Source organism: Amblyomma americanum, chromosome 11 (genome assembly GCF_052857255.1).
Source record: "Amblyomma americanum isolate KBUSLIRL-KWMA chromosome 11, ASM5285725v1, whole genome shotgun sequence".
Lineage (NCBI taxonomy): Eukaryota > Metazoa > Arthropoda > Arachnida > Ixodida > Ixodidae > Amblyomma > Amblyomma americanum.
In genome coordinates, this window is record NC_135507.1 from 55,799,559 (window position 1) to 55,815,634 (window position 16,076).

Genomic DNA, 16,076 nt, shown 5'->3' on the forward strand with positions numbered 1-16,076 from the left:
ACCTGCCGTGGCTGCGACTCTGGGCCACGGGTTGGGGAAACGTGTTGCGTACTTGAATAGCGCCTGCGTGTAGCTTGCACAAAAGCTCGCCTTCCCGGCCGGCTGGACGCAGAGCGACCCCATTTCTTGTCGCCCGAACGTGGGGCGAACTAGGCCATCGAGCAGTGACCTTTGTTGAAGTGAACGACTACCGTCGCCCTAACAAAGGATGGCAGCCGACAGGAGTGACTTGCAGTCTTTGTTTATGGTGTCAGATCCAGCGGCACATAACCAGGGCTCCCTACTTGATGCGCCGTTGGAAGGGTTTGAATTTGTGAATCTTGGGCGTTCCACGCGGAATAGCCGAGTAACATCCCCTGACGCGTTGGTAGGACTTAGGCCTGGCATGGGGGCTCCACATCGGGCGCCTCGCCGCTCCGCGGCGCGAACAATGAGGCACCTAGGCCTCATCACACGACGCCATCAGCGGCTGCGCCCAACTCCGGGGGCGTTAGTCCGCAATCATTCGAGGTGCTCTTGCAGAACGCAATGCAGGTTATGCAGAGTCTAGCGGGTATTTTGCAAAACAATTTGCAAGCCCCGGCCCAGTCACCACGTGTTAGGATAGACTTGCCTACCTACACGGGGTACCACGACACTACGGGAGCAAATAAGTACCTCGACCGTCTGCTGCATTATCAGCAAGTGACAGGAATCGCAGACGCCGAAATGCTCGCGCGTGTTGTGCCGGTTTCTTTGACGGAGCAAGCGGCCCGCTGGTACCGACTAGCCGGCAACCGAGGGAGGACAATGGAGGAGTTTTGCGCAAGATTCCGCGACGAATTCCTTCCCGCAAACTATGAGTGGCGTTTGAGGAGAGAGCTGGAGCTCCGAACCCAGCACCCCGACTAGTCTCTGTTAGGGTACGTACGAGCGATGGACGAACTTTGTCGCCTCGCTGACCCTAGCGCCACGAACACAGAGAAAGTTGAGCGTGTCACGAGACAAGCGAACCCGACTTTCATGGCTTACCTGAGAGGAGTCAGGTTCAGAGATTTGGATGAGCTGGCAGCTGAGGCGAACCGCATTCAGGGAGACATCCTCTCTGCGCGAGCGTATCGGCCGCCCCCACCCGCATCGCTGTCACTTGAGCCGCGCTGCGCGTGGAATGGCAGCTCAGCGCGCAGTCCATCTTGAGGTGAAGCGTCAGCACAGTTTGCTGACGAGCGTGTCCCAAGAGGTTGTGAGTTTCCGACCGCGCTTTGGACCCATTCAGCTACGCGTTGCGAACAGCACACGCTGCCGCAGAGCGGAACGAACCGAGGCGAGATCGCGAGGCCGACACGCGGCCCCCACCATCCGCGCCGCGAGTTCGAGATGACCGACCGGAACGGGGCGACCAGCGCCTAGCCCGTCGGGGCCCGGGCAACCGTTGCTACCGGTGCGACCAGCCGCGGCACTTCGCCCACGAGTGTGGCCGCCCTCCCGACCGTGTTTGGTCACGGGCAGGAGGGCGGCCAAAGCCGCCGGTGATCGACCTTCGATCCCGCGCGGCGTACACAGAAAACCCTGGTTTGCTAGTGCCTTGGGCATGCCGCGTAGGAAGTTTTGTTGACCTGTCTGCGCCGTTCACTGAGTTAACGATAGCTCGAAAGAAATTCACCGCGTTACTAGATTCAGGAGCAAGCGCTTCTTTGTTCGGTGACGAGGTGTTAAAGCATCTCCGCGAGAAGAAAATCCGGCTGAGAGAGTGCGATACCACTTTTCGCCTCGCGAGCGGCACAGCGCAATCAAGCGGTGCAGCTAGGTTGGTGGTTCGCTGGGAAATGCGCGTGCGGCGACAACGCCTAGTTCATCTTCCCTGTTTATCTGTTCCTGTAATTCTTGGACGAGACTTCCTAACCAAGACAGGTATTGTGATAGACATCAGCAGCGGAGGCTACAGGGAGCGCACGTCAGGCGCCCTGAAGCCTTTCGCGAAAGCGCCCGCGGCGTCACACACCATTCAGACTCCGAACGCGGTGCGAGCGGGGGGAGACCCTGACAGTGCTGTGGTGTCTTGTCTCGCTTCGTCCCCGTCTTTATTCGCGCTGTATCGCATTATGAAATCCACCCCGCCAGCCCGAGATCCAGGAGGCGAGCGGACCATCGCCGCTGAGGGAGAGGGCAGGGAGAAGGTTGCCGCGGTAGAAAGATGCTCTGCCGCGCAGGGAAGGTCAGCGCACCCCTTGTTGTCGGAAGTGAACAGCGTGACGGAGAGGGAGAAGCCACGGTTGTCATCGCTCCTCTACGAGTACAACGCGACATTCATTGACCGCCCGGGCCTCACTACCCTAGTCAGGCACCGAATAGACACGGGTGACGCACTGCCTTGGAAGTGCAATCCTAGACCAATTAGCTTGGCCAAGAGAAAAGCACTGGACAGCGCCTTAGACGAACTTATCGACACTGGCGTTGTTGAGAGGTCTAACAGCCCTTGGGGCTTCCCGGTAGTATTGGTTCCAAAGAAAGACGATACATATCGACTTTGCGTGGACTAACGCAAGCTGAATGAGGTTACGAGAAAAGACGCGTACCCTCTACCAACCATTTCTTCCTTAGTGTCCAACCTAGGTGGGGCGAAGTACTTCACAACGCTCGATGCTAGCCGCGGATACTTTCAGGTTGAAATGAATGAGCGGGACAGCGAGAAAACTGCTTTCACTTGTCACAGAGGCCTTTTCCAATTCAAGAGAATGTCTTTTGGCTTGGTAGGAGCACCCGCTACCTATCAGCGCCTAATTGACCGTGTTCTGGGAGATGCGAAGTGGCAACATGCGCTCGCGTACATAGACGACATCGTTGTGTACTCAAAAACGTTCGAGGAACACCTGCGCCACTTGAGGGACGTCCTAGAGAGGCTGAGGTCCGCGGGAATCACTTTGAACCCGAAGAAGGCGCAGATCGCCGCGACCCGAATAACACTGTTGGTGTTCACGATCGACAGAGGCCGCATTCTGCCGTGCGATGATAAGCTTGAGGCTTTGCTTAAGTTTCCGTCGCCCACAGATATAGCCGGTCTCAGGCGCTTCCTGGGAATGGCGAACTTTTATCGCCAGTTCATCCCAGATTGCGCAGCGCTGCAGACTTCTTTGACAAAGCTTTTGAAGAAAGGCGAGCGCTGGAGTCGGGGTCACGAGCAAGAGGATGCACTGCGCAACCTCACCAAAGTGATCGCTGAAACGGCTGAGTTGCAGCTACCCGACCAAACAGGAAGTTTGTGATTCAAACCGACGCAAGCGACCTGGGCTTAGGAGCAGTGTTGCTTCAGGAGCATGAAGGCGTTCTCCGTCCGGTAGCTTTCGCGAGGCGTTCGTTGACGCTGGCAGAAATTACTCGGTGACAGAGAAGGAATGTCTCGCGATAGTTTTTGCTCTGCGTAAGTTCGACTACTACGTCGATAGGGTGGCATTTGTGATCGAGACGGATCACATGCGCTCACCTGGCTGAGACGACTCAGCGAGCCGAGCGGCCGCCTAGCGCGTTGGTCCCTGTTGCTGCAGCGTTACGACTTCACCGTGCGCTACCGAAAAGGGAAAAACAACGCGGTGGCTGACGCACTCTCGCGAGCGCCTGTCCAGTGCGAGGAAGGTCACGCGACCGACCGCCCGACAGCCGGAGAGAGTGAGGGACAGACCCGAGCCGTAGACCATGTAGGGAACGCGGATCAACCATTGATCCAGGGCGAGAGCGTGAACCACGTGGACTACGCGAGTTCCGTGGGGATCGTGTTATGCAGGAAGGAGCGGCTCGAAGCTCAGCAGCAGGATCCGTTTTGTCGAAAGGTGTTCGACGGGCTCCGGGAGCCGGGCGGCAGGGCCGCCGCGCACACGGAGACAGCTGGTTTTGCTCTCGGTGCGGAGCGCTCGGAAACAGCTGGTAGTGCTGTGAGCGCGATGGATTCGTATCTGCTGGATTCCGACGGCGTCCTGCTGAGGTATATACTCTCCGAGAACGACACAAACGAGGCGTTCAAGGTGGTGATACCGCGAGTATTGAGAGCAGCACTGTTGCGCTATATTCACGACTCGTGCATCGCTGGGCATGCAAGCGGCCCCAAGACTTACACTCAGATGTGTCGCTTTGCTTCCTGGCTTGGCATGAAAAGGGACGTAATACGCTACGCCCGCTCGTGCCATGTGTGCCAAAGTTTGAAGCCCCAAGGCGGATGACCACCCGGTCTCGTGCACCCGATTAACAGCCAGACGCCCTGGCAAATCGCGGCGTGTGACATCATGGGACCGTATCCTATGACACCGAGTAGGAACAAGTTCTTGCTGGTAGTCACGGATCACTTCAGCAAGTGGGTTGAACTTTTCTTCCTTAGAAAGCTGACGGAACGAGTGATCATGGAGAAGCTGATGGACGCATTCACCAGGTTCGGTTTCCCAGAGCAGCTGATAACGGACAACGCGTCCTACTTCACTGCGAAGGTGTTCGTTGATTCGTGCGCTGCACTCGGCATTAAGCACAAGAAAACGACCACCTATTATGCTCAGTCGAACCCCACGGAACGAGTCAATCGCAACGTTAAGCACTTGCTTGTCGCGTACTCTGAGAGGCACAAAGATTGGGACTCCATCTGCCGGAGATCGCGTTTGCTTTGCGTTCGACCATTAACCGCTCGACTGGGTATGCGCCATCTTCTCTCAATCTGGGTAGAGAGCTGCTGAATCCGATGAACCGGATTCTATCGGACAGCAGGAAGACGCCAGTCGCTTCGTCAGCACGAGCTGAGTACGCGACGCAGCTGCGCGCTAAGATGACGGAGGCCTTACGCAAGGCTCGCCGCAACCTGAGCACCGCTAGGGCGCAGCAGAAAGCACCGTACGACCGCTCGCACCGGGATGTTCACTAAAAAGTGGGCGATCTGGTGTTTCGACGCCAGCACGTTCTCAGCGACGCTAGCAAAGAGTTTGCGGCCTCGCTGGCGCCCAAATTGATCGGGCCGTTCCGCGTGCGAGAGAAACTTTCCTCGCTTGTTTACAGGCTCGAGGAATTGCGGTCTGCGTCTGTGTTGACCTTTTTCAGCGCAGATGGAAAAGAAGCAGGGCACATCAGAACGACACCGTTCCACTACCAACTACCAGCCACCATCCAGCTTCGGCAACGCGCCGCGCCCAAGGCTCGACGCTACACCCCGCCCGCGACCTGCAGTCGCCACCCTGGCAACCCCTGCTACCTGCCACATCGCATCGGAGCTGCCCACCCGTCGACTGTGCGCCACCGCCTGCGGGGGCCCCATTACCACCGCAACCCTGGGTCCTCGCCTGCTGACCAGGTATGCCAGGGCAGCCCAACCGCGGCCTCAACTATAAAGCGCCGCAGCCCTGGCCCCTGAAGCCACCTGACCCAGTACCTCAGGGGCGCAGCCATGGACCTGGCCTCCAAGGCATCGTAGCCGGCGCCAAGGAGGCGGTCGACCGAATTCACCGGAACGGCGCAGCCGCGCGCACTCGGAAGACCGTGACAGGGACCAAGATGCCAACCGTCATCGTGCGGGAGGCCAAGCCCTCGGAGCGAAGCAGCTGATCGGCGGGGGCGTGGCGCGGCCGTCAACCGATGCACCGGCGGGAGCTGAAGAACTTCGAACCTCGATCCCAGGAAGGCGGAGGAGATCAAATAATGTTGCCCCTGATTCTGTGTTCGGGAGGCTTCTTAAGCAGGGGAGGATGTGGGATACACTAATATCCCCTCCTCGTACCCCGCGCCAGCGGCGACCGTGACTTACACGGGCGCGCTGGCCACCAGGAATGTGTAGAGAAGGCACCCCTGCGACTCTGCTCATTTCCGCCCCAGCACTGACGTGACGTCACGGCAGCGCGCTGCCTCCGGCGGAGAGGGTAGCTCACCTAAGCTTTACGGCAACGATTTGCGGCCAGGGAGGCAATGCCCGAAGGGATAAAAGAGAGGAACGCGCGGCGTGAAGCGACTCTCGCTGCCGGACCTTACCGAAGTGCCCCACGGACCCCTTCCGCTGCCCGCCGGCCCCCGTACACCAACGCCAGACGACGTCAACGACCTGGTGAGCTGCTGAACATCTATTTTATGGATTGAACATTCTTCTGCAGCGTGCTTTACCTCGCGTTAGGATATTAAACTATTTCCTAGCGTGCCCTGCAGTTGCCTATTTCGTCCGGACCTGCCGTGGCTGCGACTCTGGGCCACGGTTTGGGGAAACGTGTTGCGTACTTGAGTAACGCCTGCGTGTAGCTTGCACGGAAGCTCGCCTTCCCGGCCGGCTGGATGCAGAGTGACCCCATAATATATATATATATATATATATATATATATATATCGGTGCCGCTGCGGTGGGTGAGTGGTTATGCGCTCGGCTGCTGGCCCGAAAGACGCGGGCTCGATCCCGGCCGCGGTGATCGAATTTCGATGGAGGCGAAATTCTAGAGGCCTGTGTATTGTGCGATGTCAGTGCACGTTAAAGAACCCCAGGTGGTCGAAATTCCCGGAGCCCTTCACTACGGCGTCTCTCACAGCCTGTTTCACTTTGGGACGTTAAAACCCTTTAAACCAAACCTACCTGCCTGCCTGCCTGCCTGTCTCTGTCTGTCTGTCTGTCTGTCTGTCTGTCTGTCTGTCTGTCTGTCTGTCTGTCTGTCTGTCTGTCTGTCTGTCTGTCTGTCTGTCTGTCTCTCTGTTCTATAATCGGGAATAAAGTCGCTGTAGTATCCAGTGAAACCCAAGAGCGACTTTACTTCTTTCTTGGTCGTCGGTATCTAGGCTTGCTCTATATTGACCAAGATGTCGTCTTTCGTCGCGATGCGGCCCATCCCCAGCTTTTGTCTTAGGAAAGAAATGGCTTCAAAGCCCTCCTCACATTTTGATGGTTTTATGGTCAACCTGGCTTGCTGAATTCTGTCAAATAGTTGTTTCAGCGTAATTACATGCTCGTCCTACGCATCTGTTACCACAAGGATGTCATCAATATAGTGCCCACATTAAAAAGCCCCTCCAAAACCTTCCTCATTAGCTTCGTGAATATTGCGGATGCTGTCTTCAAACCAACGGCATCAATTTAAACTGAAATAAAACCGCCGAGCAAGATAAGGCAGTCTTCTCTTTCGACGAATCTTCCGTTGGTATTTGCCTGTACCCTTTAGCTAAATCAAATTTAGACATTAGCTTTTGTGAGCCACCTTAGCAACACCACATCCGCTCTTGGTATAGGTTCAGCATCAGGTACTATGATGTCATTTAGCCGTCGAGAATCTACACAAAATCGGTTAGTATCATCGGGCTTTTTGACAACCATGAGAGATGCATTGTATGCTGACCACAACCTCTCAAGCACACCAAGCTCCAACATATCCCGTACCTCATTTTCAATTGATTCTTGAAGTACTAAATTTAGTCAGTATAGTTTCGTATTTATTGGTCGATCTGTAGAGAGATCTAATTTGCAAAATATGACATTCGTTTTGCCCAACGCATTCTCTTGCTTTGGAGTAGAGCCTTTATCTGTGACCGCAGTGGTGGCCAAGTGGTTGAGCATCCGGCTCGCATGTGGGAGGTGCGGGATTCGATTACCAGTGCTGCCAGGTACCCTCCGGTGATACAATAATTACAAGCTTTACCGTGGTTTGGTGCTCTGATTCTTTAGGGTGAAATGCTTGGGAAATTAGCCTCTGACCCCACCTTGAGAAATGGAAAATACCTTGTTGTATGGCGCTGTTTCTCCGTAGATTCCCTTGCGCCATAAACACCCATAATCATTATCGTCATTATCACCTTTATCTGAGATCTTCTGTCTTCATTCAACTTGGGGTTCATTAGCACCTTATCTCATCCTACAATTTTCTTCCCATTGCACATGGGCACCTCGGCAACATAATTTGTCTGCTCCGCCACTACCGAGCAAGCTACCTTGGGGGCGTATCGTACGGGCACTCTTTCTTTGTATTTTTTCAACATGTTTGCTTGGAAAACCTTCTTGGTGTCATTTATCAATAATTCATAATCCATGTCATTTTTCTTTTGCGTCACAAGGTAAGGGTCCTTTCATTGCATCAGTAACTTACGATCTGTGGGTAGCAGGAGGAGAACCCTGTTACCCGGATTCAGATTTATGTGAGTGGTTTTCTTGTCATAGTAGCCCTAATAGCGTTCGCGCGCCCTTTCCAGGCCTTGATGTGACAGGCTGAACGTTTCCTCCAACTTGTCCCACAAGTCAAGAACATATGTGTATGTTGTCTTGAGATCTGATGTAACCTCTTTGTTAGCCCACAGCTCTTTGAGTATTGTATGTTAACCTCTAGCGGTTCTCTGATACAACATATCGAAGGGAGAGAAACCAAGACACATTTGCAGTACTTCGCTGTAAGCATATAAAAGAGCTGGGAGATATCTATCCAAATCAGTAGGTCTCACCTGGCAAATTTTCCTGATCATATTTTGAGGGTGATATTGATCCGCAAAACAAGTCCATTACACATGGGATGTTACGGTGTTGTTAGCAACTGCCTTACTGACAAGAGGCGCTCAACCTCTTTCATTAGTTCCCGTGAAGTTCGAGCCCTGGTCACTCAAAATTTCCTTCGGCAACCAATAACGCGAGAACATCGCCACAACACCCTCCGCCACTTTAATACTCTCAAAAGTGTTTAATGTAATAGCGTCCGGATAACGAGAGGCCACGTCAACCAGGGCAAGCACTTATCTATTGCCCTTATAGACAGTTCAGTTGGGCAAGATGGTACAGATGCATCTTTTGTGAAACAGTGCAAAAAAAAACTGCGGACAAAACCAAGGACACGAGACGAGCGCTGACCATTAAGTAATGTTTTATTAGCAATACATTGTGCTTATATAGGAAAAACACACACAAAAAGTACATCACATGTTACACTATAATCGATAAAACGATGCCGAGAAGCAACGTGATGCTCAAAGGCCTCTAAGAAAAGCTATCTCTTTGTCATAGTGTGTTACTGATGGTTTCCTAACACACTTTGGCTCTTGACTGATAGGGAAAGCTTGTATTACTTTTCGCGTGGACTGAGAACAGTGCGTGTAAAGCACCTTTGTGCTACGCCACATGACAGTGCAATGGTTCTTCTTCATTACTTCACACTTTTTACAGTCCTTACCAAGTATGAAAGCGCCTTGTTATTCTAGATTATATCTGTGCTCCTCCAAACTTTTTTGAAGCAACGTCTCGTCTGCCCGATGTACAAGGCTCTGCAGGAGAGGGAATTTGGTATGCAAGCCATTTTCGACAAGCGACGAACTTGTCTTTGTGCGCGGTGCAACACCCTTTTCTTTTTCTCATGGTTCCCTATCCCTTTAGATCGCCGGACTTAACTGCTTTAGTTTGGTGGGAGCTGATATAGCTACATGTACTCCATACAGACTAGCCACATTTTTCAGCCCATCGGTGATGCGTTGTACATAGGAAGCAACAGCAACTTTTCCTTTTTTTTCCTTTGGTTGTCATGGGTTTGCTGAGTGTCCTGCTGTTTCACGCACTTGAGCAAACTAGAGCAGGCCTATGTTTCTGTAAAGATTGTTTGCCCGGCAAGCCTAATCCTAGAGAGTTGAGACTGGAAACTGTCGCAGAGAGCATGATGACAGAAATTTGTCACAGAATTCCGAAGGCGGAAACTGACAATGCCGGTTTTAACAATTTTTGAATGACTTGTGTGGGTACTAAGGAGCGGTTCAGTTCATCTAGGTTTGTATTTCGAGCATACATGACCGGAGCCGAACCGAAAGCGTAAATCCAAGCACTGCAACCCATATTCAATGGTGCCTCACAGTTGAATATCAGCCCTACACCAAACTTTCTGAATACCTTCAAAATGTCAGCCATGCATGCTGCTAAGCGATCGCGATCTCTAAACACCAGGTAGTCGTCAAGAAACAAGCGCAGCGGAATAAAATTCTTAATGCTTCATTGAAGCACAGGGATGAAAGGTGTCGTTGCAGAAAGAGTAATACATGGTGTTGCCACATGCTCTTTTCCGAGACTATTGCCCGAAACGGGACGTCGACCTTATGTGTTTTCGCACTGAAAAATATCTCCAGCTGAAGTTTCTTGCACTCGCCAACTTGTGCGCACAGCCGTTCAAGGCTAAGGTTGTTGAGATGCGCCACCGCTTGATTCTTCGTCTCAGCTTCCTTCAAGGGTGATACTTCGAAGTTCTTGACAATCGCTGCTAACGCTTTTTCTTCAAAAGGCGGCAAGAATTTTTGCGGCCTACCTCCGCCTGCAAGGCCTGGAGATTTCTCCTGAAAAATGCTCCATTGTTGCCTTTACACTTAGGAGCATGTCCTATTACCCCGTACGCAGAAATGCGACAACACTACCCTACGAAAGAAGCCATCACTTTTTTGGAGTAATCATCGATCGTAATCTAACATAGAGCCCATATGTCTCGTACATGAAAAGGCGACTGACACCGATCGTTAATGTTCTCTCCTCTTTTGGAGGGAAGTCGTGGGGAGCATCAATACTGTCGGTGCTCCAGTTGTACACTGCATTATCCAAGAGATTCGTTCCATGCAGTATCCCTGCCCTAGGAAACTTATGGAAAACGAACATACGGTGTCGGCAAAGTGTTCAGGCTGAAGCTCTGCGGACGTGCCTAGGACTGCCAAAATGTGCGTCTACAGCCGCAGCAGTAGTCATCGCTGAGGAGAATCCAGTGAATGCTTATGTCTCATTCGAAGCCTTGAGAGCGCATTTTCGTCACCGCTCTCGGAGTTTCGCACACCATCTTGCCAGTCTTCCTGCTAACCGGCCGAGAACATCGTATGCGAAAAATGATTTATCGACGACAGTACTAAAACAGACCACTCTAGAATAATTGCATGAGAAACACGGACACCGACTGCACGTGTACACTGATAGCTCAGTGACCCCTTCCAGTTCCTCGGGCTCCTAGTCATCCCCGTAAAGACTATAGTTAAGAAAGTGAAAAGATCACACCGGATTTCATTGCCTGGTGCAGAACTTACTGCCATTCGTGTCGCTATTGAGCATAACAGTGAAGAAACACCCCATCAATGGGCTGTTTTCGCTGATTTTATGGTAGCCCTCCAAGCGTTACAATCTACTCTTCGTCATGGGTCCCATGAACAACTTGTCGCGGAAATCTGAGAACTCCACCACACAGTCATCAACAAAAGGCACGATATTTTTTACCAATGGCTGCCAGGACAACAGCGGTATCGCAGGCAACCATCGCGCGGATGAGGGCGCGCGAACTGCTCACCATGAGGGTGATTGTGTGTCCATCCCCATCTCGAGAGTCGACGCAGCGAGTAGGCTTAGACCACTGTCACGGGACATCACACATGCCGCGTGGAACTCGGGCCCATTTTCGCATTCGCGTTTAAAAAACCTTGGACCCAGATCTCAAGCTCCGGCTTCCATGCGGCCTACCAAGACGTGAAGCAACTTTATTGTGTCGCCTCTGGCTTGGTGTAGCTTTCACGAAGCACTACTCCTTCTTAATAGGTAAGACTGACAGCCCTGCATGTGCCATCTGCGGGTGTGATGAGACTATAGCCTACATTCTTTGTGAATGCCCTGCCTACAGAGCCGAAAGAGTCTCTCTGCCGTGCACTGGAACATCTAGACCTGCGCCTACTGAAGGAATCGAAGATTCTCGGCAACTGGCCGTTGCGCTCGTCGGCAATGAAGGCCTCCAAGGCACTGCTCCGCTTTTTCAGGACCTCTGGCCTGCACAATAGGCTGTGACTTTACTGAACGCTGTGACTTTGCATAGTGACTTTAATTTCCTGCAACTGTCTTTTCTCCTACCTCTTTTTCTCCCCTCACCCGTTTCTCGCCGTGCAGGATAGCAAACCGGCTAATCGCCTGGTTAACCTCCCTGCTTTTCCTTCTCCTCCACCTTATCATGTACGTGGAAAGGGAAATCGAGAGGGAACTATCGGAACTGTACGTTAAGACCATGAGGTATGTTGAAGACTATCTGGTGTTTACAGACGGCGTTCACTTAGCAGTGCACATGGCTGACATTTTGAAGGTATTCAGAAAATGTGGTGCAAGGCTGGAATTCACCTTGGAGGCACGATCAGACGATGAGTTGCAGTTCTTGGATTTGCGCTTCCGGTTTAGACCCGTCATGACTGTTGAAAATATAACCGTAGATCAACCAAATCGCTCCTTAGTTCCCACTCAAGTCATTCAAAAAATGTTAAAAACGGCATTGTAACTTCCTGCCTTTAGAATTCTTGAGAATATCCTGTCACTTTTCTCTCAGCGACAATTTCCAGTCTAAACTTTCAAAGATTAGGCTTGCCGGGTACTCAAGCTTTAGAGCACCAGAGGCCTGCTCTCGTTTGCTCAAGTGGGGGAAACAGCAGGACACTCAGCAAACTCGTGACAACCAAAACGAAAAAGGAAAAGAGTTGCTATTTTTCCCTACCTACATTGCATCACCTATGGGCTCAAATATGTGGCTAGTCGATATGGAATAAATGTAGCTATATCAGTTCCCATCAAACTAAAGCAGTTATGTTCGGCAATCGAAAGGAAGAGGGTCTACTACCAAATTGCACTCTCCTGCCGAGCCCTCTATACATCGGGAAGACGGGACGTTTCTTAAAGGTTGCAGAAGCACAGAAATAATCTAGACAATAACAAGCAGCTTTCATGCTTGGTAAGCCACTCTAAAAAGTGTGAAGTAAATAAAAAGAAGGAAAATGGTGAGCCTTGTGGCATAGCACAAAGGTGCTTTACACGCACTGTGAGCAGACCACGCGAGAAGAATGGAAGCTCTCAATATCAATCAAGAGCCAAAATCTGTTAGCAAACCGTCAGCTACTCTCAATGACAAAAAGATAGCTGTTCTTGGTGACTTTTGAGCGTCGCATTGCTTCTCTACCTCATGTTTTATCGATTTTAATGTAACATGTGATGTACTTTTTGTCTGATTTCTCCCTTTGTAAGCACCAGGTGTGTCCAATAAAACCTTAGTTGAGAGTCAGCGCTCGTCCCGTGTCCTTCTTTTTGTCCGATGTTTTTCGCGCTGTTTCAGAAATGATGGTATTGCCTTTGCCGGATACTCAAGTGATTGGTTCCACAATGTCAATAGCCACTCTTTGAAACGGTAGGTCGGTGGCTGGCATCTTGCCCAGAGGTACGGGACGAACTCTACCCTTTGGAATTGCACGCTGGCACACGTCACACGAGCGAACAAAGCGCTTAATGTCACTCTATACACCTGACCAGAAGAGCTCCTCTGTGATTCCAGACACCGTCTTTTGAACACCCTGGTGTCTGGCCATAATGGCGCCATGTCCTAAGCGTAGCACAGTCTCTCGCATATCTTTCGGTAACACCAGCTTTTGGACCCGCCTTCCTGAGCTAAATATGCATTCCCTGTGCAGAAGGCCGTTTACCAATTGGTATTCGAATGACGTACGACTCCTCTTTCTTTTCACTTTTTCCCCGACTCTTTCGAAGCAGGCCTTCAAGCCCGGGTCTTCTTTTTGCCTAATGGCAATTTCGCTCGATGTTACGCTCAGGCACATCGTAACAGGAGTAGAGAGCAGACGCTGCGTTGCTCGGGCTGTCGCTTGAGCTCTTGTCTCCACTGCCGACGAGAAACTGACTGCCCCTTGAACCGCCTGAGCTTCCATGGGCCATTCCTCCTTTGGGTGTTCTTCAACGTTGAGAATCATCCACTCAGGATCGGGGATCTCGACACTTCTTGCACCCATAATTTTTCGCAAGATGAGATCGTCGATAGGCTGCCCTGCGCATGTTTTCGCCACCTGTCCAGTTTTTTAAGGAGTGCACACTAGAATCCTGGCTTCAGGAAGTTACCTGACTGTGCCGTCTACAAGAGTGACGGCCAACACTTCCCCTGTAAGATTCTCGTCCTTCGCCAGGCTTCTCTGCACCAAAACCGTGTAGGCTCCGCTCTCTTTATTCACCAAAATAGGACGGTCCCCTGTTTGCGCAACCACCACCGGCATAGGCGCTTTCGACTTAGGTGTTCCACTCACCGCTTAATTTTCTAGCTGCGTGTTCTCTCCTTTTAGATGTGCGACTTCAGGTGGAATGACGAGTTCTGCGCGAGAGTCGATAACGCATGCAGCTTGGTCCTGCGTTCTATATAGGCACTCATTTAGAGTATGTCCCCTCCTCTTACAACCCTGACACACAACCTGTGGTTTTTGGATACCGATACTAGTCCGACAGTCAACTACACAGTGTCCCACCTTGCCGCAGAAAAAAAACCTTACTGGCAGCATATATACACCGCCAAAGGCGCTTGGTTTTGTCGCACTTGTCTCTAGCACCTTTTTTGAGATTCCTCTTTTGCCTTACTCATATTTGTCAGCCCTTGAACCTCAAAGAATTGGTCTGCAGTGTCGGCGAATTCTTCCAAAGAACACAACTTTCCTTCAGGAATAGCGCTAGCGTTCGACTGCAACATGGTAAAAATTGCTCTGTCACCAGCTTGTCACGCACCGCTTCAAACCTTTTTTCTGTGTTTGATATATCAAACCACCTGTCGAAATAGTTGCTCAGCCTGCAGGAAAACTGCTTTGCGGTTTCACAATCCTCAAGTTTCCAGTGCGAAATCTCTCGCAAATCCCCTCGGCCGTAAGCATGAATATTTAGACGAGTGCCTTTTTGACGTTTTCTAGTCCATGGAATCAGCAGCAGACATCCTCCCAGACAAATTCAGCGCCTCCCTACTAAACAAAAGTCAATGCCATGGCCCTTTCACTGCGCTTCCAGCCTTGCCCCAAAGCTATCCGCTCGAATCTTTGCAGGAATGCATCCAAATCATCTCTTCATCAAAAAAAATCCATCCGATTTCTTGGACAAACTCTGGCCGGTATACGAAACTCTGTACACGCTAAGCAACGCTCACCATCGTCTGTGATCTCCTCATATCCTCCCACGCATTGCGCCTGTTTCCAGAAAATCCAGGAGTTGACCGTATCTCATAGAATGCTCCGCAATTTGGACGATCAGTCGATTGCCCAGCTCACGGGGAACTTCAACACATGCTGGCAGAAGGGCACCCTTCCGCAATCCTGGCTTCACGCCAAAATCTTATTCATACCTAGGCCCCACAAACCCCTTACACTTGCAAATATTCGTCCCATCTCACTAACATCATGTCTGGGCAAGCTTTTGGAGCATGTCACACTCGCCCGACTCACCCAACACATGACGGACCAAGACCTCTATCCCCACAGCATGGTGGGCTTCCGACCCCACCTGTAGGCCCAGGACGCCATGCTCCAGCTCAAACAGGATATTTTTGACACCTCATACCGGGCCACACAAAAGCTGTCCACAGCCCCCATAACCGTGAAACTGGAGAGCCGGTACATCCCGGAGGTACACACTCTCCGGGTACTGGGCCTCCACATCCAGAACAACTGGAAAAACACTCTCACCATCCTGAAACTCAAGCAGACGGCGGTGTCGATATCCCACCTAATCCACCGAGTTTCTGGACACCACCGGGGCATGAAGGAGCATGACCTTTGTCGTCTTATTCATGCCTTCGTCCTCAGCCGCTTTCTCTTCACGCTCGCCTACCTGAAACTCCAGGTCACAGAAATCTCCACCCTGGATGCCATCATCCGAACAGCATTTAAGACAGCACTACACCTACCCCTAAATACCTCAACCGAAAAACTCCTCCAGCTAGGCCTACACAACACGATAGGTGAGCTTATCGAGGCCCATCGTCAGAGACAATACATACGTCTCGCGAGAACCACCACCGGCAGACACATCCTACACACCCTCGGTATCAGGATACCAGCCACGGATCCCACACAGCTCCCGGTTCCCCACCACATTCACCGCGAACTACTTATTAAACCTCCCCCTAAAAACATGCCCCCAACTACCACGAACCTCGGTGAAGAGCTCGCGCACGGCCGCTCCACAAAACTATGGCATGGAACCGGATGCCGTTTGGGTGGATGCCGCATGCACAGGCGAGAACGCGGTTGTAGCCATCACGAACCCCTCCCTACAACCGATTGCCACCCTTCACATATCCCCCACTGGCACTTCGGAGGAGGCCGAAGAGGCC

The 16,076-nt window shown here is 51.7% G+C and overlaps 1 pseudogene; it reads left to right on the top strand.

The window, feature by feature from the left end:
* The first annotated feature begins 789 nt into the window (after positions 1-789).
* On the top strand, positions 790-15,250 carry LOC144109640 (uncharacterized; annotated as a pseudogene).
* The last annotated feature ends 826 nt before the right edge of the window (positions 15,251-16,076 follow it).